General features: G+C 40.8%; 1 protein-coding gene across 5 annotated transcripts in view; it reads right to left on the bottom strand.

Annotated features, from left to right (window-relative positions):
- The window catches only part of tchp (trichoplein, keratin filament binding), a 525,906-nt gene that overhangs the window by 421,710 nt on the left and 80,883 nt on the right, over positions 1-23,313 (bottom strand). The window lies entirely within an intron of this gene.

Genomic DNA, 23,313 nt, shown 5'->3' with positions numbered 1-23,313 from the left:
TGGAAGCTTCTACACATTGTCACATGACTGCAGGATAATTTACCATTAAAATGGTCCATGTTATTAGAGTAGAAGTCACAGAATACAGCAAATGTAACTACACACTAGAGCCCTAGTGCGATATATACAGAATAGCAAATGAAATAAGCAAAGATTACCAGAGTGCTTAAATACAGGAACAATGGATGCAAATAATTAGATCTACCTCCCCTTCCAAATTCTTCTTTTAAAAAAATTACAAAGTCTTGCTCATATCAGTGTACGGTTATGTACATACACATCCATATCCATAGGCATAGTGCTGAAGCAGACAGACAATGAATGAGGTGGGTAGCATTCAAACTGGAATGAATTTATTGGGATACATCCTTTTAGATCCCTTCAAAATAAGTGTTTATATATCTTGATAATGGATTCTCCAGCATCTGCAGTTCCCAAGATAACAAAGTGTGGAGCTAGATGAACACAGCAGGCCAAGCAGCATCTCAGGAGCACAAAAGCTGATGTTTCGGGCCTGGACCCTTCAGAGCTCTGAAGGAGGGTCCAGGCCCGAAACATCAGCTTTTGTGCTCCTGAGATGCTGCTTGGCCTGCTGTGTTCATCCAGCTTCACACTTTGTTATCTGTTTATATATCTTCACATTTTTAAACACATGTTCTATGCTGATGAAGAGCAAACTATAAAGAACTTCATTAAAACTTAAAAGCCGATCAAGAGCACATTTGAATCATGGCTGGAGCTGGCTGCTGACCTTTTAAAGAGAAATGCTTGCACATTTGTCCAGAGTCTCTTTCTCAACTACTGATATTCCAAAAGCATTTTACAACCATTGAAATACTTTTAAATGTCACTTTCCAGACAGCAAGCTCCCACAAACAGCAACATGATTGCAAAAGCATGTTATCTGGTTGCTATGTTAATTGAAGGATAAGCATTAGCCAGAACACCAGAGATAACGCCACTACTTTTCTTTAAAAAAGAGTGTTTTGGGATTTTTATATTCAACTAAAATGGAAACAGGGCTTCAGCTTAAATACCTTATCAGAAAGGCAGCACCTTAGATCGTTTAACAATCCCTCAGTGCTAAATTTTAGTGCCAGTCTCGCTTTTTGTGCTTAACCCAGAACCTTCTGACTCAAGTGATGATAGAATGTTATCCAAGAAATAACTCATCAAAAAAATTACCCCTGTTGGAGGGGACTTGTTGGCATTAATAAGTTCAAAACACAAAAAAGGAGGCAGATCAAGAACTCAAACTAAAAAGCAAACTGTTGATTTGCTGAAAATTTGAAATTGCCAGTTTCAATCTGTAGCAATAACAAGGAGAAATGTGCTTGTGCCACTGTACACAAATCCAATACTGTAGATATTATACATACATTTAAAAAGTAACTACCATAAACCCATTTGATTAAAGTTGACTTTTTTAAAAACACATCTGACCATGCACACCCAGTCACCCAACAGTTTAACAATGTGGGTAAAAATAGCAGAAAAGAACAAATGTTGGAACACCACATTTGCTGCCATTCTCTTCCATCACTAGCAAATCTATGCACCAAAAGATTACACACGTCTCCAGACACTTTCTCAAAAAAGGAATTTGTATTTATATAACATCACTTCATAAAACCATTAAGCAAAAGTAATGGCACTAAACCACACATGGCATGAGGACGTGATTAAAAGCTCAGTGAGCATGTGGACATGACTGAAATGGGACTTAACATGAACCAGAATATGGCCAGGAAGGCTTTCCATGAGCTGAAGACAAAAACTGAAATACAGCAAGTCTCTGTTTCAAGTTCTTATTCAGTGTCAGTTCACTTTAGCTTTGCAGATGTAATTAGGGCCATGTTGTGCCCTTAGCTTGGGACTTTTGCTTTAGCATCGTCTCATAGCCGGACTGGTAAAGCATGTGTTATCCAATTAGCACCACCTTGGAATAACCTTTGTCCCCCGACATTCTCATGTTGGCTGCTTTCTTGGCAATCGTCTTGCTTGCAGTTCCACTTCAGCCCTGCTACTACTAGTCCAAAGCCTCGCTGACAGTGAACATTTGAAGAAGAAACACCAAAAGAGACACAGTTGGGCAGGAAAGTAACAAGTGGAAAGAGTTGGTTGCAGGAGGCAGTTTGGATAAACAAGTCAGTATAGTTCATTACAAGTTAATTCATTTATAAATGAAGGAATTCAGAATTGAACAGTATTTCAACTTGTAGGATGTAATGCTTTAATTTTTATGCAAAAAGTTGAACAGACTATAATTACTGTACATAGAGAATCTGTGTCAAAGTGGTTTCATTTCAAGGTTATATTTCTATAAAAGTACAACTAACAAACAAGATTTACTGCATCTACAGTACTAATCCAAGTATAAAATATATTACCTCCAATTTACAGTGTTGGTCTCTCAGAACATGAAATGGATTGTGGATGAACAAAAATGCGGAGTCCCAAAGTAATATTTTAGTTAATAAGTCTCAACATAGAACAATTGTGCCAAAATGTATTAGATCTCTGAAATAAATTGAAGTTACAGTAATTAAAACAAAGAACATACAATGGCAGAGTAAATTTAACAGATTCAAAAATAAAAGCAGGTGTGAGGTAAAAAAAACAGAAAATTCTGGAAATGATAACAGTGTGAAGCTGGATGAACACAGCAGGCCAAGCAGCATCTCAGGAGCACAAAAGCTGACGTTTTGGGCCTAGACCCTTCATCTAGGCCAAAAACATCAGCTTTTGCGCCCCTGAGATGCTGCTTGGCCTGCTGTGTTCATCCAGCTTCACAGTTTATTATCGTGGATTCTCCAGCATCTGCAGTTCCCATCATCTACAATCACAAATTCTGGAAATGCTCAGGAGATCAGGCAGCATTTTTGGAGAAAGAAAAATCAACACTTCAGTCAGTGACCTTTTAAATTAATAGCATTTGTGCAACTAGAGGGTCATATGCCCAATTCTTGTCACCATACTTGAGATAATAGGGAGGTTCCTTGACAGCATGGAGACAAAAAAAAAGTATCAGAATGACACTAGTAATGAAGGATTTGTAAAAGAAATGAGGGGCAATTTCTCTTTCCTCCCCCCCACCCCCTTACAGAGTGGTTTGTGTGGAAATGAACTCCCAGAGGAAGTGGTGGATGCAGGTACAGTTACAAAGTTTAGGAGACATTTAGATAAGTACATGTTTAGAGAAATGTTTGGAGGGATTTGGGCAAATGCAGGCAAGTGGCACGGATTTAGTTTGAGATTATGACTGACATGCACTAGTTGGGCCAACGGGTCTTTTTCCATGCTGTACGACTATGACTTTAGCATAAAAATTACGTTAGCAAAGTGGCGGAACAAAGGAAACTGACTGGAGATTTGACAGAAATGTACACTATTTTGACAGTTTTAAAAAAGGGAGACAAGATATAGCTATTCCCATTGGTTGAGTGTGCAATAACTAGGAAACAACAGATTTAAACAGGTCATGGAGTTGACAGGATGAACATTTGGAGAGGAATGAAGTGAGTGGTAATGAAGTGGAACACTCTGCTCAGGAGGGTGACAAAAGCGAGAGAGGATCAAATTATTCTAAACAAAATTTAGAAAGAGCACTGGAGGGAAATAAATTTGCAAGGACAAAGATAAAGCAGGAAAAAAAAAAGAGACTGACTGAACTGCTCTATAAATGGTTGCCTCAAAACCACTGGGTTAAATGGATTCTGTGTGTAGTAATGTCCATGAACAAACAATTGGAAAAAAAGTCAGGGGAGAATGAGAATGAGACTCTTACCTACCCTAACACATGAACCTTCTGACACCAAGCTTTTTCGTTATTTACTCTAAACATGCAATAACTCCCAAGCAAAGTATCCTTGAATTTTTTTTAACATATAAAGTGATGGTACCCTGTTGCTGGCACATTTCTTTCCAGAAAATGCCTTGGTTGTTATGAACATGCAAACTAGGAGCAGTAGACAAACTAGGCATTCAGTCTCTCAAGCCAGCTTGGCCACTCAATAAGAAATCACGGCTGATCTAGTTGTGACCTCAAGTCAACTTTCCTGCCTACCCTAGTACCCTGCTTCATATATAATCAATGATCTTGCCTCCACTATTCTTGGAGGAAGAGGGTTCTATAGGCTCATGACCCAAGAAAAATTCTCCTCAGCCTTAATTGAGCAATACCTTAAATTGAAACAAAACAGTCTTCTAGTTCTAACTTCTTCCACAAAGAAGAATGTCCTCTCAGCGTTCATCCTGTCAAGTCTCATGATCTTACATATTTCAATAAGATCACTTCCCATTCTTCTAAATTCCAATGGATTCAATCTATTCTTTTCCAATTCTTCCCAAGATAACCACTTCACTCCATTCTGTCCGACACAATCTTCTCCATTTATCTGAATGTTATCATAGAATCCCTACACTGTGGAAACAGGCCTTGACTTCTAGTTAAAGTCCCAGATACCATACACTTTACACCAAGGGCCCCATAGCCGACAAACCTAGATAGTGATTGTCAATGGATTACTTGACTGGAAGTATTAAATCCAAGTTCTATCCTAACTTCGCTTAGCACCCTCACACTCCATTCTGAACAGCCAATGATGAACAATAAATCAGGAAAAATGTGAGCCAAATTTCTCCTGCCAAAATTTGCTTCGGCATTTCCAAGTTATGTACTTTTAGGGCTGCCACAGTTACAGTCCAGGGTAAAAAAAAGTGTTATGAAATTTTCAAAATATAACAAGCATGCCTAATTAATACAGACTTACACAATGAAAGTAAGAAATTTTAAGTGACCAGGAGAATTCAGAAACAAACCTGTGACAGTAGATGAAATGTAAAATTGCCATATTTCTACTGGACCAAATCAGGCCACTCATTTCAGTTTAACCTGACAGCCACCACACCTCAGATGAGGCAGGTTTTGATGGAGAATCCTTCATGGTTCAGGAATTGGAACTACACTGCTGGCATCACACACCGGATGTCTAACTATCCAAGTTAACCAACACCCAGAAAATACAAAGGACTATTGACAAGGGCTAAAAATCAGGAAAAAAGCAGACAACATTCTGTACTTTTGAGGTCATTTAGTGACAACATAGTCATGTTTTGTTCGGTGTTGTGGTAGGTACAGGTAACTAGAATATTCTATTTGTTAATTTCAACATGTACACAAATTGAATTACATATTAATACAAAATCATCAAGTACCATGGAGTGGCAGATAGCAGTGTCATAAACAAAATAAGCTTCATTCTTTTGATTTACAGCAGTGCTGTGCTTTCAATTAGAACAGACAGCACAGGAACAGACCCTACATTGATGGCAATAAACCAAATATTTAGAGTCAGAACTGAGGAGCATGGAAACAGACCATACAGTCCAACTCATCCATGCTGATGTGATATCCTAAATAAATCTAGTCCCATTTGCCAGCATTTGGCCCACATCCTTCCTATTCATATACCCATCCGGATGCCTTTTAAAAAAAAGTTAAAATTGTACCAGGCTCCACCACTTCCTCAGGCAGCTCATTCCATACACGCATCACCCTCTGTGTGAAAAAGTTGCCTCTTAGGTCCCTTTTGAATCTTGCCCCTCTCACTTTAGACCTATGACCTCTGGTTTTGGACTAGCCCCACCCTAAGGAAAAGATCTTGGCTATTCACCCTATCCATGCCCATCATGATTTTGCAAGCCTCTATAAAGGTCACCCTTCAGCAGCCTCTGCTCCAGGGAGAATAGTCCCAGCCTATCCCTGTAGCTCAAACTCTCCAACACTGGCAACATCCTTGTAAATCTTACTGAACCCTCTCTAGTTTAACAATACCCTTCCTATAGCAGAGAAGCCAGAACTGCACATAGCATTCCAGAAGTGCCCTAACCGATGTCCTATATAGCTGCAACATGACCTAACTTCTAGACTGAATGTAATAACCAATAAAAGCAAAGCATATCAAACACCTTCACTATCCTGTCTACCTGTAATTTCACCTTCAAGGAACTATGAATCTGCACTCCAAGGCCTCTGTTCAGCAACACTCCCTTACCATTAAGTGCTTAAGTCCTACCCTGATTTGCCTTTCCAAAATGCAACAACTCACATTTATCTAAATTAAATGGTTTGCCAACTCTCAGCCCATTGATCCATCTGATCAAGATTAAGCTCTGATATGACCTTCGCTGTCCAGAATACCTCCAATTTTGCTGTCATCTGAAAATTTACTCATCATGCCTCCTTTGTTCACACACAAATCATTTACATAAATGAAGAAAATCTGAACTCAGCACAATCCTGGTGGCACACCATTAGTCACATGCCTTCAGTCTGAAAAACAACCCTCCACTACCACCTGGTCTTCTACGTTAGAGCCAGTTCTGTATCCAGATGGCTAGGTCTCATTGTATTCAATGTGATCTAACCTTACTAACCAGTCTACCACAAGAAACCTTTTTGCATACCTTACTGAAATCCATATAGATCTCATTCACCACTCTGCCCTCAATCCTCTGTTACTTCCTCAAAAAACTCAAGTTAAGGAGACATGATTTCCCATACACAAAGCCATGTTGACTATCCCTAAATGAGTCCTTGCATTGCCAAGTGTAAATAACATGTAAATCCTGTCCCTCAGGATTCCCATTAACAACTTGCCCATGACCAAAAGTCAAGCTCACCAGTCTATAAATCCCTGGCTTTTCCTTACCACCTTTCTTAAACAGAGGCACCATGTTGGCCAACCTCCAGTCTTGTGGCACCTCACTTGTGGCTATCAATGATATAAATATTCATCAAGGGACCCAGTAATCACTTCCCTAGCTATCAGAGTTTTACAGTACACCTGATCAGGTGCCAGGGATTTAACCACCCGTAAGCATTACAATGTTCACCACCTCCTCCTCTACAATCTGGTCATTTTTCAGGATGTCACTATTTCTCCCAGTTCTCTAGTTTCCATATCCTTCTCCACAGTAAATATTGATGTAAAAATACTCATTTAGAATCTTCCTAGGTGCCACACATAGGCAGCTTTGCTGATCTTTAAAAAAGGTCCCCATTCACTCCCTAGTTAGCCTTTCTTCCTTAATTTTCAGAATCTCTTTGTATTCTCCTTAACATTTTTGCCAAAGTTATCGCATTGTCCCTTTTTGCCATCCCGATTTCCACTTTAAGTGTACTCCTACTGCCTTTATACTCTAGGGATTCACTCGATCCCTGCTGTCTTTACCCAAGATATGCTCCCTTATTCTTGATGAAAACCTCAAATTTCTCTAGTTATGCAACATTCCGTGCATCTACCAGTCTTGCCCTTCACCCCAACAGGAACGTAATGTCTCTGAACTGTTCTCATTTTTGAAGGCTTCCCATTTTCCACCTATCCTCCTACCTCTGAACATTTGCCCCCAAATCAACTTTTGAAAGTTCTTGCCTAATACTATGAAAATTGGCCTTCCTCCAATTTAGCTTGTCAAACCAGTTTATCCCTTTCCATCAAAATTTTAAAACTAATTGTATTATTGTTACGGGCCCCAAAAGTGCACCCCCACTGACACCTCAGTCACCTGCCCTGCCTTATTTCCAAGATTCGGTAAAGTTTTGCACTCTCTACATCCACATACAGAATCAGAAAATTTTCTTGTACATACGTAACAAATTCCTCTCCATCCATGCCCTGAAGACTATGGTAGTCCCATTCTGTTTGGGAAGTTAAAGTCCCCTATCATTACCATTCTATTATTCTTAGAAATGACAGATCTGCTTACAAATTAGTTTCTCACTTTCCCACTGACTGGTGTGGGGTTTGGTGGGGGGAAAGAGAAGAAAGAGGGGGTGTCTATTGTACTCTCCCAATAAAAAAAGGTATCATCCCTTATTTCTCCATTCAACCCAAATAACTTCCCTGGACGTATTCCCAGGAATGGGCTCCTTAAAAAGTACAGCCCTAATGTTACCCTAATTAAAAATACCACTACTTCTCCTGCGCATCTGATCCCCCACCCAAATCACCTTTTCTGTCCTTCCTTTAGCATCTATATCCTGGAACGTTATGCTGCCAGTCCTGTCCATCCCTGAGCCACATATCTACAAGTCGCCATAATATCCCAATCCCACGTTCCCAACAATACCCCGAGTTCATCTGCCTTATCTGTTAGGCCTCCGGGTGTTTGCTTGTCAAGCAAGAAGCTGCAGCTCCTTAGCTTTCTCAACCTACCACTGGTTCTTCATTTCCTGAGTTCTTATTTATCATGTTTGTTACTTCCTCAAAAGATTGCTCATAAAAAGGGAATTTGATGTGACCAATTTATGTCACTCTAAACAGAGCAAATGGCTGTCTAAACACTGAGGAATAGACCAGGCAGCTTGTCAAGCTTGTCCCTTCAACACAATTGATTTTTGATCTAACTCCATACTGCTGCCTGCTCCCAGTATCCCTTGATTCAGAGGGACTAGGAGTCTGTCTATTACATCGTAATACTGACAAATGATTTAGCATCCATGGTAAGATAACTGTCCAAAATGATGGCCTACAGCTGGAATCACTTTGCATAAAAGCTGGTGCATTTCTGGTTCAGTTACAGCTGGCTAAATGCCCCTTTCTGGGAGATTGTGACATACACTTCACACTTCTCTTGAAGAAAAGTCCACCTTTGGTGCTGAAGTGTTGTCTTAGAATTGCATGATCGAGAGGGGTGGCATGCAAATCCAAGTGGGTCACCTCTCAGACCGAACACCACGCACACACGGCTTTGTTCTCTTCACAGAAGAAAGATCTTTCCCTTCTGCAGTGAATTTCCTTGGCAATGTTAAGTGCTCTTTCCAAAACACTCCGTCAATGACATCTCAGATTTCAGATAACACCTTCATAATTTCCTTAACTTTCCAGTTTCCAACATCTCCCCCGATGACAGTCACAGACAAGCCGAGTTCCAAATTTGTCTTTTTCTTGAAAGTGCTATTTCACCAGTTTTAAGTTCAATTCACTAAGAAAACCTATTCTTTCCACTTATTGTTGGTGCTTTTCCCCCTAAAAAACACCATTCCTAATCATAACTGCCCTTTTTCTCCACCTGTCCACCCCTTGTCTGATTTCTTACCCAATCTATTTATCCCTTTTATTTCACTTATCAGACCTATTCTTAAAATGTTGAAATGGTTTTTATTTCAAATGATTAACTCCTGTTGTGCTTTCCACAAACTCAACTATTAGAAAAAGTTCCTTCTGCTCTGTCCCAAAATTCTTCAATTTAATCCTATAATCTATGTTCTTTGTTCTAAACTATTCAACCATTACTTCTTTCTACTGTATCATTCCTTCATAAAAAGTTAAAAAGGAGGCTTTCCAATCACCCTACTTTTGGTAAAATTGCATTTGCACAAAAACCTCACTAAAAAGAGAGAGAAGCACGTCCAAATTTGAGCTCTCCGTAAAAAACCAAAAGATGGCATTTGTTTCTCTTCAATTACAAAAACCAAACCAGTGATGAAAACCTTGTCAACATTTCCAATGCTTTCAGACTCTTTCTCCAAAATGAAAACAGGGCTGTTGAAAGAGCCAACTAGGGGCCAATTAGGAGATCTCCATTAAGGCAAGGGAGAAGGCTAAGGTTCTAAAGGAGTACTTTGCATAGGTTTACATTAAAAGAAAACTCTGGTAATGCCACAATAGAAGCAATAGTAGATAAATTTAATAAGTTGAAGAAGGGGGGGAAAAAAAGCAGGATGCTTAGATTGGTAGTATCCAACTTACTTCTTTTCAAAAGAAGATTTAGAATGGGGAGAGTCTTAGATATTTGAGGGAACTAACAGACGAAAATTGCAACAGCATCACCCACAAAATGTAGATATTTAAGTGATTCCAGAGAAGTGTAGGATTTCAAATGTCATACCTGGTTTTAAAATGAAAGGTGGAGGTGGAGAGGGCTAATAAAAATCAGCAACTAAGTCAACTCAGCAGAAGTAAAGCTTTTAAAGACAGCAACTAGGATAAAATGAAATCGCTACTGGGGGATAAAAAGGATTAATAATTTCAAGCCATCAGAGATTGGTTAAAAGCAAACCATGTTTGACAGTTCTTTAGTTAAGTAATAGAGAAAAACTGAAGGTGGTATTATGGTTCAAGTTATGCACATGAAATTTCAAAACGCATCTGACAAATCAGATAATAGACTCATTAATCCTAGTCCATGTCACTAAAGCGCAGTTGTTACAAAATTAGCCAAGGACGAGGAGTAGTGAACAATTGTTTTGTATACTGGAGAGAAGATGGGTGACAATGATAATTTAGTGGCAATGTTGCTAGGCTAGTAAGCCAGAGGCCTCAGCTCATTTTGTGGGCCCTCTTGTGTTACCTGTATCTCTGGACGAGGCAGCCTAGGTTCAAGTCGCACCTGCTCCAGGAGGTGCGTAATAACATCTGTGAATAGGCTGACCATTGCATAGGTTTACATTAAAAAGAAAACTCTGGTAAAGTACTCCTTTAGAAACTTAGCTATCTCCCTTGCCTTTTTAAATTTCACTTTTAGATCTTCACGTGGTCACAGGTGTACCATTTCTGACAAACCTCTGCAATCACTCAATGCCGCCTTCATGAGACCCATAATAAAAACTTTAAACAGAGCTCACTTAATCTTCAAGATGTGTTTTTAAAAAAGGTAAACATTTTATAGGTTTTCCTTGGACGCTTTAAAGCATTCAGTTTTGCTCTCAAATGTTCTAAGTGGCTTAGAAGTTAATCTGATCTACCCCAACTTCTGAGGCTGTTAAATAAACTGCACTACTTCGCTCTGGAAGAACCCTGTACTCCTGTATTTCTGGATGATTCTTTAAACAAAAGGAAAAAAATTCCTGTCTGTATCCCAGCATCACTGCACACCTTGTTGCTGGACAGCAGTCCAACTTGTCCTCCTTTCTTCTACCCTTGCTTTTCTAAAATCTTAGCTAGTTGAGATTTTTTTTTTTCAAAAGCTTATTTAAACATTTTCCCAGGGAGACTGCAACACTCAGAACTCAAATTAAAAAACCTTACTCTTTCTTAACATACAGAATGTAGAACTAAGAATCAAAATATTGAAGTCTGTCCTTGGTTCTGTCTGCACTTATATGCAAGTTTTAAAACAGTTATTAATAGGATGCTTGCAGAGAGTAAACAAAGCAGAAATAAAATGGGGAGAAGGACAATCTGCTTTAAATAACAACCAAAGGAACTGCGGATGCTGTAAAGCAGGAACAAAAACAGAAGTTGATGGAAAAGTTCAGCAAGTCTGGCAGCATCTGTTTTAGTTGCTACTTCAAATAACATTAGAAATATGCAATTCAAGTCAAGTCGTCTGGGATTAGAGCTTTTTGAAAAATAGGGTTAAAACTTCTGAATGTATCTGTCTATAATATTCAATTCTGAAAGCAATATTAAAAACTGTCAGGGGACACAATGACTTAGTGGTATTATCACGTGACTCTTTATCCAGAATCCCAGTTAATGATCTGGGGACCCGGGTTTGAATCCCATTGTGGCAGATGGTGGAATTTGAATCCAGTAAAAAAATCTGCAGGTAAGAGTCTAATGAGAGATAAAGAGATCATGGACCAAGTGTTGTTAGAGAACCAGGTGGGTTTTTAGCGCTCTATAGAGAATGAAGCTGCCTTCCCTACCTAGTCTGGTCAACATATGACTGGTCATTTAGGGGTGTGTGTGACACCAAATAATAAAGAAAAAAACTAAACATGAACTCAACATGGCATTCTCCTGAATTCATACCATCCTGTGTCTCAACCTCTGGTTTCCATTGGGTACAAACAATCACCCAATTTTAAAGTGTGCCAGCAGGAAAGCAGAGAGGGAAAAATAAATACAAAATTATTTCAGGAGATGTAAGCATCAGTTGCACTTTCAGCATTTTTGGCAAAACTAAATTCAAGAAGTTCAATCCATTTTCTCAAAATGCTGCAATCCATTTCAGGTAGCTATCAGAGTGATATCAGGAAGGGAGCTCTGGATTACGAGCCAGCAGAGATGAAGTGGTGTCTTGTAAATGGTAGACAGGCTTTGCGTAAATCCGGAGCAGGGGAATTACTTGCCACAGAATTTCCAATCTTTAAATCTTCTCCTGTAACACTTGGCTGGTCCAGTGTCGTTTCTGGTACATGGTAATCCCCCGACAGACTTTTCAGAATGAAGGAATTCAGCAATGACAATTCAACGGCAATGTCAAGGGGAGATGGCGTGATTCACTTTATTGGTGATGATTATTTGGCACTTATTTTACATTGAATTTTGAGATTTACTTCAAATCACAGGTTGACTTTTAAAATGATAATTTCAGGGATTATCAATTAATCTTGATTTCGTCACAAGAGAAACTACTGGTATAAATGAATAAGTAAAAATCCTATAACTGAAGAATTCAATTGTAATGGTATGAAATAAAAATGTTGAGAATTAACAACAATTGATTATGTCTGCAAGAGATAAACTGTAATAATGCACACTGAAATCTTCAAAAAAAATCACTTGGATCACCGAATAAGTTATTACTTACACAGCATATGGATCTGCTGAATCTTTGCACTGATGTGCACTTGACAGTACTCTGGACAATTACTGGAGGAAGAATGTGGAACATTTGATGTTCCACATTTTAGAAATTATGTTTTGACAATATTGCAATAAGCTCATTCTACACATCTATGATCTATCCAGTGTTAGTGAGAATATTAGTAGATTTCTTTCGCCCTCCAACCAGGAGTTAATTTTCAGAGAATTCTTCAGGATCTTCAAGCTATTTTTTCCACTTTTGCAGGCTGCTTTTCAATTTTTGCTAACTCATTTACTAAGTAATGTAGTCAATTAATACATGATGCTTTTGTATTTGGGTTCTTTCAGAAACGGGATTAAAAGTATATTGATATTCTTAATCCTAATTAAAAAGTAGAAAACACCACAAGAAATAACAAAAGCATTACCTTCAACTTTAGCACAACAGGCATATAGGATAGCAACAAAAAGATTTCTTCCAAATAAAATCTCCAATTCACTTTTCACAGATTGAAGTAGTCAGGGCACCATATGTACAAAGCTATGATTCTAAAGCTGGTAGTTACTGGAGCTCAGATCTCAATCTGAAATTTAAATTCAACCAATGAGTGTTCATTACACTCAACATACACCTCCCCAAAGTAGAAATTCTACATTCATTTGCAATGAATACAACAATTTCAGGTTTGCCTAGCAGCCAGATAACAGAATGCAGTGATATCTCTCCTAGTTTCTCGTCCAGCAGGCGCACATTTTGGTTGTTCTCAAATCACCAACTATATAGTTGATAATGTACAATGTGTCCAAGGCCTAGATGAGAAAATCTTCTTTGCATAGTCAAATTCCACACTTTTGATCTATTTCTTGCAACCACCTTCAAAAGACATGAATGATGCAGACTCCCTGAAATTTCTCCAAGGAGAACTTTGCATTTGAGTATTATTGCTGGCTGTAAATTTTGTGCACTGCATCTTACAAAAAAGGTGGAACCACTGAACCCAGGTCTTATTGTGGCCAGTTGTCTTTACATGGATAGGTTCTCTCACCAATTCTAACAACTGACTGGCTTCTTAGCTTATTGCAATTCAGTATTTCAAAAAAGTTAGTTCCAAAGCAGATCAAGTCAACATGCATTCTTCTCTCAAAAGTTACACAACAAAAACAATGGAATTTGATAATTTTCTCATTGACTTCCAGGCAGCAGATGCTGTGAATTTTGAGAGATTAGGAAATTATACTTTTTCATGAATTTCATACACCACTTGACACTAGATGAATTTTGAAAATCCATCTTTCCTTGTGAGGAAGTATAGTCAGATGGCTTGAGGGCAAAAAAAAAGTTTATTAAAATTAACCTGTTCAGACGTCTTTTGACATTTGTTGCAGATAGGACTAGATTTTAAAATCCACAGATTTTAGGCACGTGGGCAGTGGTTGGATCGGCATTTATTCATTCCTATTGAACGAAGGTGGTGGGGAGTTGCCTTTTTGAACCACTGCAATCTATTTGCATAGATAGGCCCACAATCTGTTAGAGGGGGAGCTCTAGGATTTTGACTCAGTGATAATGAAGTACACCAATACATTTCCAAATCAGGTTAGTGAGTGATTTGCAGAGGAGTGTGCAGCTGGAGGTGCTCTTACATATCTGCTGCACTTGTCCTTCTGCATAGCAGTGGAATGGGTTATCTAAGAAGCCTTGACAAATTTCTGCAGCACACCTTGTAAACAGTACAACTGCTGCTACTGTATAACATTGGTGGAGAAAATGAATGGTTGTGGATGTGGTGCAAATCAAGAGGGCTGTGTTCTGGATCTTGTCTGAGCTTCTTGCCAAGTAGTTGCAGCTGCACTCACTCAGGCAAGTGGGGAGAATTCCACCATTCCTGACTTTTGCCTTATTAGGTGTAGCCAGATTTTAATGGACAAGGAAGCGCTGCCACATTCTCAGTCTCTGACCTGCTGTTGTAGCCACAGTATTAAATATTGCTAGCCAAGTTTCATTTGATGGTGAACATGTGGACAAGGAGAACCACAACTTCTACTAGGACAACACCAAAATCCTGGGACAGGCTAGGCAGTGACAAGCACAAGAATTCCTGGAAGCACAGCACTCCACAAAGCACACCATTAATAGACACATTGAACTCACTCCATATACATTCCACTACGAAGGAAAACAGGAAGTGACACAATCCATCTCAACCAACCCCAGAGTTTAAAATCCAGGCAGGAAAACACACGGACACTTCATCGGAGGCTGCACCGAGGATGTTACCAAGCATAGTTTCATTACCAAGGTTTTGGAGTAGATCTGTAGCTCAGGTTGTGGGTGTGGAGGTTGGTTGGCTCACTGAGCTGGTTTGTTGTTCTGCATGCTGTTTTGTTACCAAGCTCAGTAACATCCTTAGTGCAGCCTGAGGAAGTGTCGGTGTGTTTACCTGCCTGGTTTTTAAAACTCTGGGGACTGTTGCAATGGATTGCCTCACTTCCGGGTTTCCTCTGTAGTGGAATGTATACGGGGTCGAGTTCAATGTGTTTATTAATTGCATGCTTTGTGGAGTGCCATGCTTCCAGAAATGCTCATGCTGGTCTCTGCTTAGCCTGTCCCAGGATCTTGGTGTTGTCCCAGTCAAAGTCGTGGTTCTCCTTGTCCATGTGGATTGAGAGGTGTCTTTTTTGTAGCCAGTTGGTGTCCATGTATTCTTGTTGTTAGTTTTCTTCTTGTTTGGATGATGTAGTGTTTCTTGCAGTCTCTGCAGGGGATCTTGTCGATGACATTGGTCATGTCCATGGTGGGGAGTGGGTCTTTAGTTCGGGTGAGCAGTTGTCGTAGGGTTGATGTGGGCTCGTGTGCCACTCTGATGCCCAGACCCAGCAGTTGTAGAAGCCTTGGTGAGTTTTGACATGTTCCTGATATAGGGTAGTGTGATGAATGTGTAGAATCTTTCTGATGCTGTGCCTGTAGGCATCTCCTAACCCAGTTCTTTGGATATCCATTATCTTTGAACACTTGGAAGAGGCACAGAGGAAACCCAAAAGTGAGGCAATCCATCACAGACCACAGAGTTTAAAAACACACCAATGCTTCAGAGGTTGCACTGAGGACTTTACCAAGCATGGCAACGAAACATCTGCAGAACAAAGCAGCTCAGTGAGCCAACCAACCTCAACACCCACAACCCGAGCTACAGATCTACTCCAAAAACCTTGGAGGGAATCCAGAGAATCAGGACGACATGTATTTGGAAAGGCAAGAACCGATTAGAGACAGACAGTCAACACAGCTTTGTGTGTGGGAAATTATGACTCATGAACTTAATTGAATTTTTGGTAGTCATAACAAAAAGAGGATTGATGAGGACAGAGCGGTGAACGTGATCTATAAAGACCTCAGTACAGCATTCAAAAAGGTTCCTCATGGGAGACAGGTTAGATTACACAGAGGGAGAGCTAGCTATTTGGATACAAAAACTGGGTCAGGAGGTAGAAGAGAGGGTGGTGGTGGGTTGCTTTCAGGATGGAGGCCAAATGACCAGTGTACCACAAGGAACAGTGCTGTGTCTGCTGCTTTTTGTCAATTATATAGATGATCTGGACGTGAACATAGGACGAATGGTTAGTAAGTTTTAAGAAGACACCAAAATTGGAGACAGTGGACAGCAAAGAAGATTACTTCAAATTACAACAGGATCTTGATCAGATGGGCCAATGGACTGAGAATTTCTATAAATGAGATGTTGCATTTTGAAAAGGCAAAAATCAGGGCAGGACTTATGCGCCTGATGGCAAGGTCCTGGGGAGTGCTGCTGAACAAAAAAGAAAGAGACCTTGGACTCTACCCTAATAGCATGGAAAATGATTATTTGGCCGGCAAAAAATAAAAACTTAACATAAATAGGCCTTCGTTTGATTGGCAGGTTGCATCAATAAGGTCCACCAGGGATCTGGGCAGGGCCTCAGCTTTTTACAAGTGCCTTGAATGAGGAAAGGGAATGGAGGCTAAATTTGCAGGTAACACCGAGATAGGTAGGAAAGTATTTTGTCAGGTAGACAAAGGAGGCTGCAGGGAGATTTGCATTGTTTCAGCAAGGGGGCAAAATTAGGGGTATAATGAAAATGTGAAATTCCTCACTTTGGCAGAGTAAATAAAAAAAGCAGAACTTTTCTTAAACAGAATAGATGCAGAATTCTGGAGGTGCAGAGAGAACGAAGTGTTCTCATGCAACAAAGAATAGCTTGTAGAAATAGTAAGTGAACAAAGGCTACTAATGGAATGTTATCCTTTGTTAGAGACATTGAGCATAGAAGAAATAATTTTTATGCTTCTGTTATACAAGGTTGTATTTGAAATGAGAGTTCACCAGTGTATGTAGGTTTGGTCTCCTTATTTAACAGGATGGATGTAAATTGATTGGAAGCAATTCAAAGGAAGCTTTGTAGATTGGCACCTGGAATGAGCATGTTCTTTTGAGGAAAGGTTTGAAAGCCTGACTGCTTCCAGTGGTATTTAGAAGAGCAAGGAACGACTGCAGTATGAAAGATCCCAAACTGTCTCGACTTGGTTGACATGGAAAGGATGCTTCTTCTTGTGGAAGAGTCTTCATGCTTAGATTGATACATGCATCAGATTACCTTAGCCTAATTTAGATTGTAAATTGTAGTTGGCATTAAAGTGAAACCTATAGTTTAAAATTTCGTAGTGGAGAGGTTTACTTTGGAGAGGCGCATTACAAGAACAGCCTAATTAACAACCAACTGAAACTACACCCTCCGAGTAAGGACGTTCCTTTGGTGTTGGGAGCATATAGAAGTAGCCAACTTAGTGTGCTTAGCATACTAGTATGGCTTACAGTGGAGTGCCCAAGTTGAACATCTCAAATAGTTCAGCAAGGGCAGGTGGTGTTTGTTTTGATTTGCCAAAACAAAACACCAATTGGTCAGTACTTCTCGTCTTTAAATTTAAAGGTAAGGTCTTTAGATCTGTAGTATTCTCTTAAAAGTGGCTGGTTAGGTACAAGATTGATACTAATGTGTAAAAAGTAAATAAAAATAAAAAAACATGTTCAAAAGTATAATTAGCATGGAAAGTGATTTTTCATAACTAAAATAAAATATCACCCAACCTATCAAATATCATATTTTAAAACTGCAGTATGTGTGAACTGCTGGACACAAAGATGATCCTCACAACACAACTATGGCAAGTTAATAAAATGTGAGGCTGGATGAACACAGCAGGCCAAGCAGCATCTCAGGATCTCAGTTGGCCTGCTGTGTTCATCCAGCCTCACATTTTATTATCTTGGAATTCTCCAGCATCTGCAGTTCCCATTATCTCACAACAATGGCAAGTGTTTGCAGCTTGAGCAACTTTGGATCTAAGTTGAGGAGCTGGGGTTAGAACTGTGGATATTGTGTGCATAAGTAAGGGATGAGCTTCCGAGGTGCTTTGCTTCAGAGGGCGACTATGCCCCTTAGATTAGGGGATTCAAACTTGGACTCTATTCAAGTTTGGGGTTGCAATTATAGGCAAGGCAGATTATAGGGAACCAAGAGGCAGGTCTCATGAAATCTTAGTGCATGCAATTGTCCAACAGTTATGAGATTCTTGAAAGCTTGAAAGGGGAGTGGGAACTGCAGGGTGGATGAGTGAATTGACCACTAAAGCACAGGGGGCAAATTCACATGGAAGGGCAGAGATGACAGGAGACAGTATAATTAGAAGGATCGATACTCTTCTCTGCAGCCATGAGCGTGAGCACAAAAGGCTACATTGCCTACATGGTTCCTGCGTTACATAATTTTTTCAGGGCTGGAAAGGAACTTAGTGGGAGCAGAGGGATTCGGTAGTGGCCATCTGTATTGGTACTAAACGAAAGAACTGTAGATGCTGAAACTGGACTTCTGAAGAAGTCCTGAAATGTTACTCTGCTTCATCTCTACAGATGTTGCCAGACCTGCTGGAGTTTTTTTCCAGAAATTTCTGTTTGCGTATTTCAGAAAATGGAATCCCTAAAGTATGGAAGCAGGCTAGTTGGCTAATCAAGTTTACACCAATCCTCTGAAGAGCATCCCACTCAGACATACCCTATCCCTGTAGCCCTGCAAATCCCATGGCTGGACACTAGGGGGAAATTTACTACAATCAATCCACCTAAACTGCACATCTTTGGACTGTAGGAGGAATCCAGAGTACCCGAAGGAGACCCACACAGACATGAAGTCTATGCAGACTCCACACAGACAGTTGCCAGAGGGTGCAATCAAACCCAGGTCCTTGGTGCTCAGACAGCAGTGCTAGCCACTGTGCCGCACTTGTGCTGTTCATCAATAGGGCTGGAAAGGAGGTACAGTTGAAAAATTTTAAACAGTTGGAAGCTAAATAAAAAGCAGAACTTCAGGATTAATGTTTGTACCATGTACAAACCAGCAGAGAATAAATAAAATCAAGGATGAGTCTTAAGTCATAGAAATGGATTTCTTTTCATGAGGTATTGACACCAGTACTGAGATAGAAGGGGGCTTCTTCGAGCTGTGCTGGCAAAATCAAATAACTACAGTGCAGTGTGGGAGGGAAAATGAGGAAAGAGGGCTTTAAATTAATTAGGGTGTGGGGATGGAGGAACAGTTCAAGAATGTGGAAACACAGGTTTCCAAAGCAAAAAAAAAATTGAGTGGCACAGCAGGGCAATTATTTTGGTAAGATAACAGGTGGAATTAGTCTACAGACCCCCTATAGAAGCTGTTCTTTGTGGCAGAAAGTAAATCAGGGGACAATGGCAGCATGTAAAAAAGTCTGAACATTAATGAATGACATGTAGGTTGGGAAAAATCAAGTGGGCAAAAAAGGTAGACACAAGAAATAATTTATGTAGAATGTATTTGGTAGAGATTTCTAGAACAATATTTTGTGGATCTAACAAGAGATCAGGTGGTGTTGGATCTGGTAAGCTGCAAAGAGGCAGGTTTGATAAAATGATCCAAGTGAAAGATCTCTAAAGAAACAGTGACCATTACATTGTAGACTTTGGCACTCAGGTTGACAGTGAGAAATGTGAATTGGAAATAACTGTGCTAAAAACATAAAAGTGGGTAATTATGTAGAGATGAAGGCAGAGCTGGCTGGAATTTAGCAGAAGCGACAGCAGAGGAACGAGGAAGATACTTATGAAAACAGTTCATGACTCACAGTAAGCATGTGCCAGTGAGGAAGAAGGATTCAAGGAACGATAAACTGACCATCATGTCTAACCAAGGATAGTATCAAATTGAAGAAAGAAAAAATATGATACGGCAAAGATTAGTGGTAAATCAGAGGATTCAGGAAGTTTTAAAATAACCCAAGAGATGTCCAACAACTAAAAAAATTAAACCATGAGGGCAAATCAGCAAATACTATAAAAATACACAGTAAGCACTTCTATAAATATATGTAAAAATGAAAGACAGAGGCCAAAGTGAACATAGGCCTGTTAGGGAAAGAGGCTGGGGAAATAATAATGGGGAACAAGAAAATGGCAGAGGAGCTGAATAAATTATTTTGAAAAGAGTCTTCACAGTGGAGAACATGAACAGAATTCTGAAAATACTAAATTATCAAATGGGCTAAAAAGGGGTGAGGGAGGAAATAAATACACAATAACGATTACTAGAAAAAAGTACTTGAGAAACTAACAGTGCAATAGGCCAATAGGTTCCCAGGACCTGATGGGCTACATCTTAGATTTTTAAAAGAAAATAGCTCAGAGATAGTGGATGCATTGGTTGCAATCTTCCAGTAATCCTCAGGTTCTGGAAAAGTCCCAGGCTATCTCAGTTTTCCAGCATAACAGCTTTGTTTAAAAAAGGAGACCAAAGTAGTTCCTGTCGGCCAATTATCTTAATATCTGTTAATGGAAAACAGTCAGAGTCTAATGTAGAAGGATATGGTAGCAGACCATTTCAAAACACAATTCAATCAAGCAGAGTCAATAGAAGGCTACTTAACAAGCCAGGCCAATGCTGTTGGGAGCACTTCATTACATTGGATATAGGGCTGTCTTCTTAGTTAAGAGTGGAGATGAAAAGGGGCATTTTCAGGACAGCAACCTCCGACTAGTGAGGTATCACACGGATCAGTGCTGGGGCCATAATTATTTACACTTTAAGTCATTAGTAAATATTGAAGTGTATGACTGCCAAATTAGTGATGACAAAAGTTGATGGGAAAGCAAGAGCTATGAATGAGGCAAAGAACCTACAGGAGGGATGTACTCCAGTTGCATGAACAGACAAAAACTTGGTGGATGGCATACAATGTCAAAAACAAAGGTGACGTTATGAACTTTGGCAGAAAGAAGAGCTGAATATTATTTCAATGGAGAGAGACTGCAGAAAGTTGTAGCAAAAGGATTTGGGAGAGGCTAATACATGAATCACAAACAGCTAGCATATAAATTCTGCCACTAATAAAGGAAGGCAAATGGAATGTTAGCCTTCACTTCAAAGTGACCGGTGTACAAAGAAAGGGGAGGTAGAGCTAAAATTAAGTAGCATAAATCAGGTTACACTGAAAAATTGAAACCTTTTGGTCCCTTTATCCAATGATATACAGGTATTAGAAGCAGTCCAGTGAAGTTGTGTGATTGATCCCAGGTATGAGGGATTTTCTTCGGGGACATTGAGTAGCTGGGCCTGTATGCAATGGAATTTAGAAGAATAAAAAGGAGAGACATTAGTTAAATATGAGATTCTGTAGGGTTTGGCAGGGTGGCTGTGGAGAGATGATTTCCACTTGCGGGAGAGTCTCGGACCAGACGGCATAATCAGGGTAAGGGGGCATTTGGTAGCACAGTGGCATTTCTTCTCAAAGGGTAATGGATCTGTAGAATTGTTTACCAGAAAGGGCTGTAGAGATAGGTCATTAAGTATACTTAGGGCTGAGATAGACAGACTTTTAATCAGTAAGAGGTTGCGGTTGCAACCGCGACATGATCTTCTTGAATGACAGAGCTGACTATGGATTGAATGGGCTACTTCTGTTCCTACATTTCACCGAGTCTAAAACTGGGGAGCAATGTTTGGAAAGAGAGAGAGGTTGGGGGGGGGGGGGGTGGAAGAGAGCATGTGAGTGCGCGAGGAGAGCGCGAGTGAATGTTAGGGATAGGTTGGTCCAGGGAGGACTGACAGGTCAAGGGGGCAGGATGAGGTAAGTAAGTAGGAAATGGAGCTGCAGCTTGAGGTGGGGGGTGGAGGGTGGAGGGTGGGGGGGGGGGGGGGGGGAAGAGAAGACAAGCTGAGCTGGTTTTGGGATGCAGTTGGGGGAGGGGAGAATTTGAAACTTATGAAAGTCCACATTGATACCATTGGGCTGCAGGGTTCCCAAGTGGAATAGGAGTTGCTGCTCCTGCAACCTTTGGGTGGCAATTTTGTGGCACTGCAGGAGGCCCAGGATGGACATGTCATCTGAGGAATGGGGGGGGGGGGGGGGGGGGGGGAAGAGGAGGAGTGGGAGTTGAAACGGTTCGCAACTGAGGTGCAGTTGTTTAGTGCGAACCAAGTGTCGGTGTTCTGCAAAGCAGTCCCCAAAGCCTCCGTTTGGTTTCCCCCGACGTAGAGGGGGACCACACAGGAACAGTGGATACAGTATACTACATTAGCAGATGTGCAGGTGAACATCTGCTTGATGTGGAAAATCTTCTTGGGGCCTGGGATGAGGGTGAGGGGGGAGGTGTAGGGGCAGGTGGAGCACTTTCTGCAGTTGCAGGGAAAAGTGCCGCGTGTGGTGTGACTGGAGGGGAGTGTGGAGCAGACAAGGGAGTCGCGGAGACAGTGGTCCCTCTGGAAAGCAGATAAAGCATGGGGAGGGGAAAATGTATTTGGTGGTGGGTCGGATTGCAGATGGCGGCAGTGGCGGAGGATGATCTGTTGGATCTGGAGGTTGGTGGGGTGGTACAAGGGGGATTCTGTTTTGGTTGTTATTGCAGGGAGGGGTGGGAGGGATGAGTTGCAGGAAATATGGGGGTATTGCGAGGGTGTTCTTGACCACAGGGGGTGGGGGAAGAGGGAGGAGTAGTAGTTGCAGTCCTTGAAGGACAAGGACAGCACAAGGACAAGGACATCTGAGATGTATGGGAGTGGAATGCCTCATCCTGGGATCAGATCTGGCTGTGAAGAAGGAATTGTGAATAGGGGATGGCATTTCTGCAGGAAGGTGGGTGGAATGAGGTGGATTCTAGCCTCAAGCTTCAAAATCTCCCCTCCCCCTACTGCAACCCAAAACCAGCCCAGCTCATCCCCGCCTCCCTAATCTGCCCTTCCTCCCACCTATTCCATCTTCCCACCTCAAGCCCCACCCCATCTCCTACCTACTAACCTTATCCTGTCCCCTTGACCTGTGCGCCCTCCCTGGACTGACCTGACCTAACTCCCCACCTACACTCACCTTTACTGGCTCCACCCCCACCTTTGACCTGTCTGTCTCATCTCCACCACTCCATCCATCTTCTTTCTGCCTCCCCACCCTCTCCCTATTTATTTCAGAACCCCCTTCCCCTCCCCCATTTCTGCAGAAAGGCCTAGGCCTGAAATGTCAGCCTTCCTGCTCCTCGGATGCTGCTTGGCCTGCTGTGTTCATCCAGCTCTACGTCTTATTACTTAGATAAGATACTTGTTTGACAAGGTGGTCAGTAGATAAAGTGGAATCTGGATCAATTGTGATGTTATTGATTGGTGAGGCAGGTGCGAGTGGCCAAATGGTCTACTTCTGTTCCTAATTCCTAGGTTTGTGTGT

The sequence above is a fragment of the Stegostoma tigrinum genome, chromosome 26 (assembly GCF_030684315.1).
Source record: "Stegostoma tigrinum isolate sSteTig4 chromosome 26, sSteTig4.hap1, whole genome shotgun sequence".
Taxonomy (NCBI): Eukaryota; Metazoa; Chordata; class Chondrichthyes; order Orectolobiformes; family Stegostomatidae; genus Stegostoma; species Stegostoma tigrinum.
This window is presented reverse-complemented; position numbering and strand designations above follow the sequence as displayed.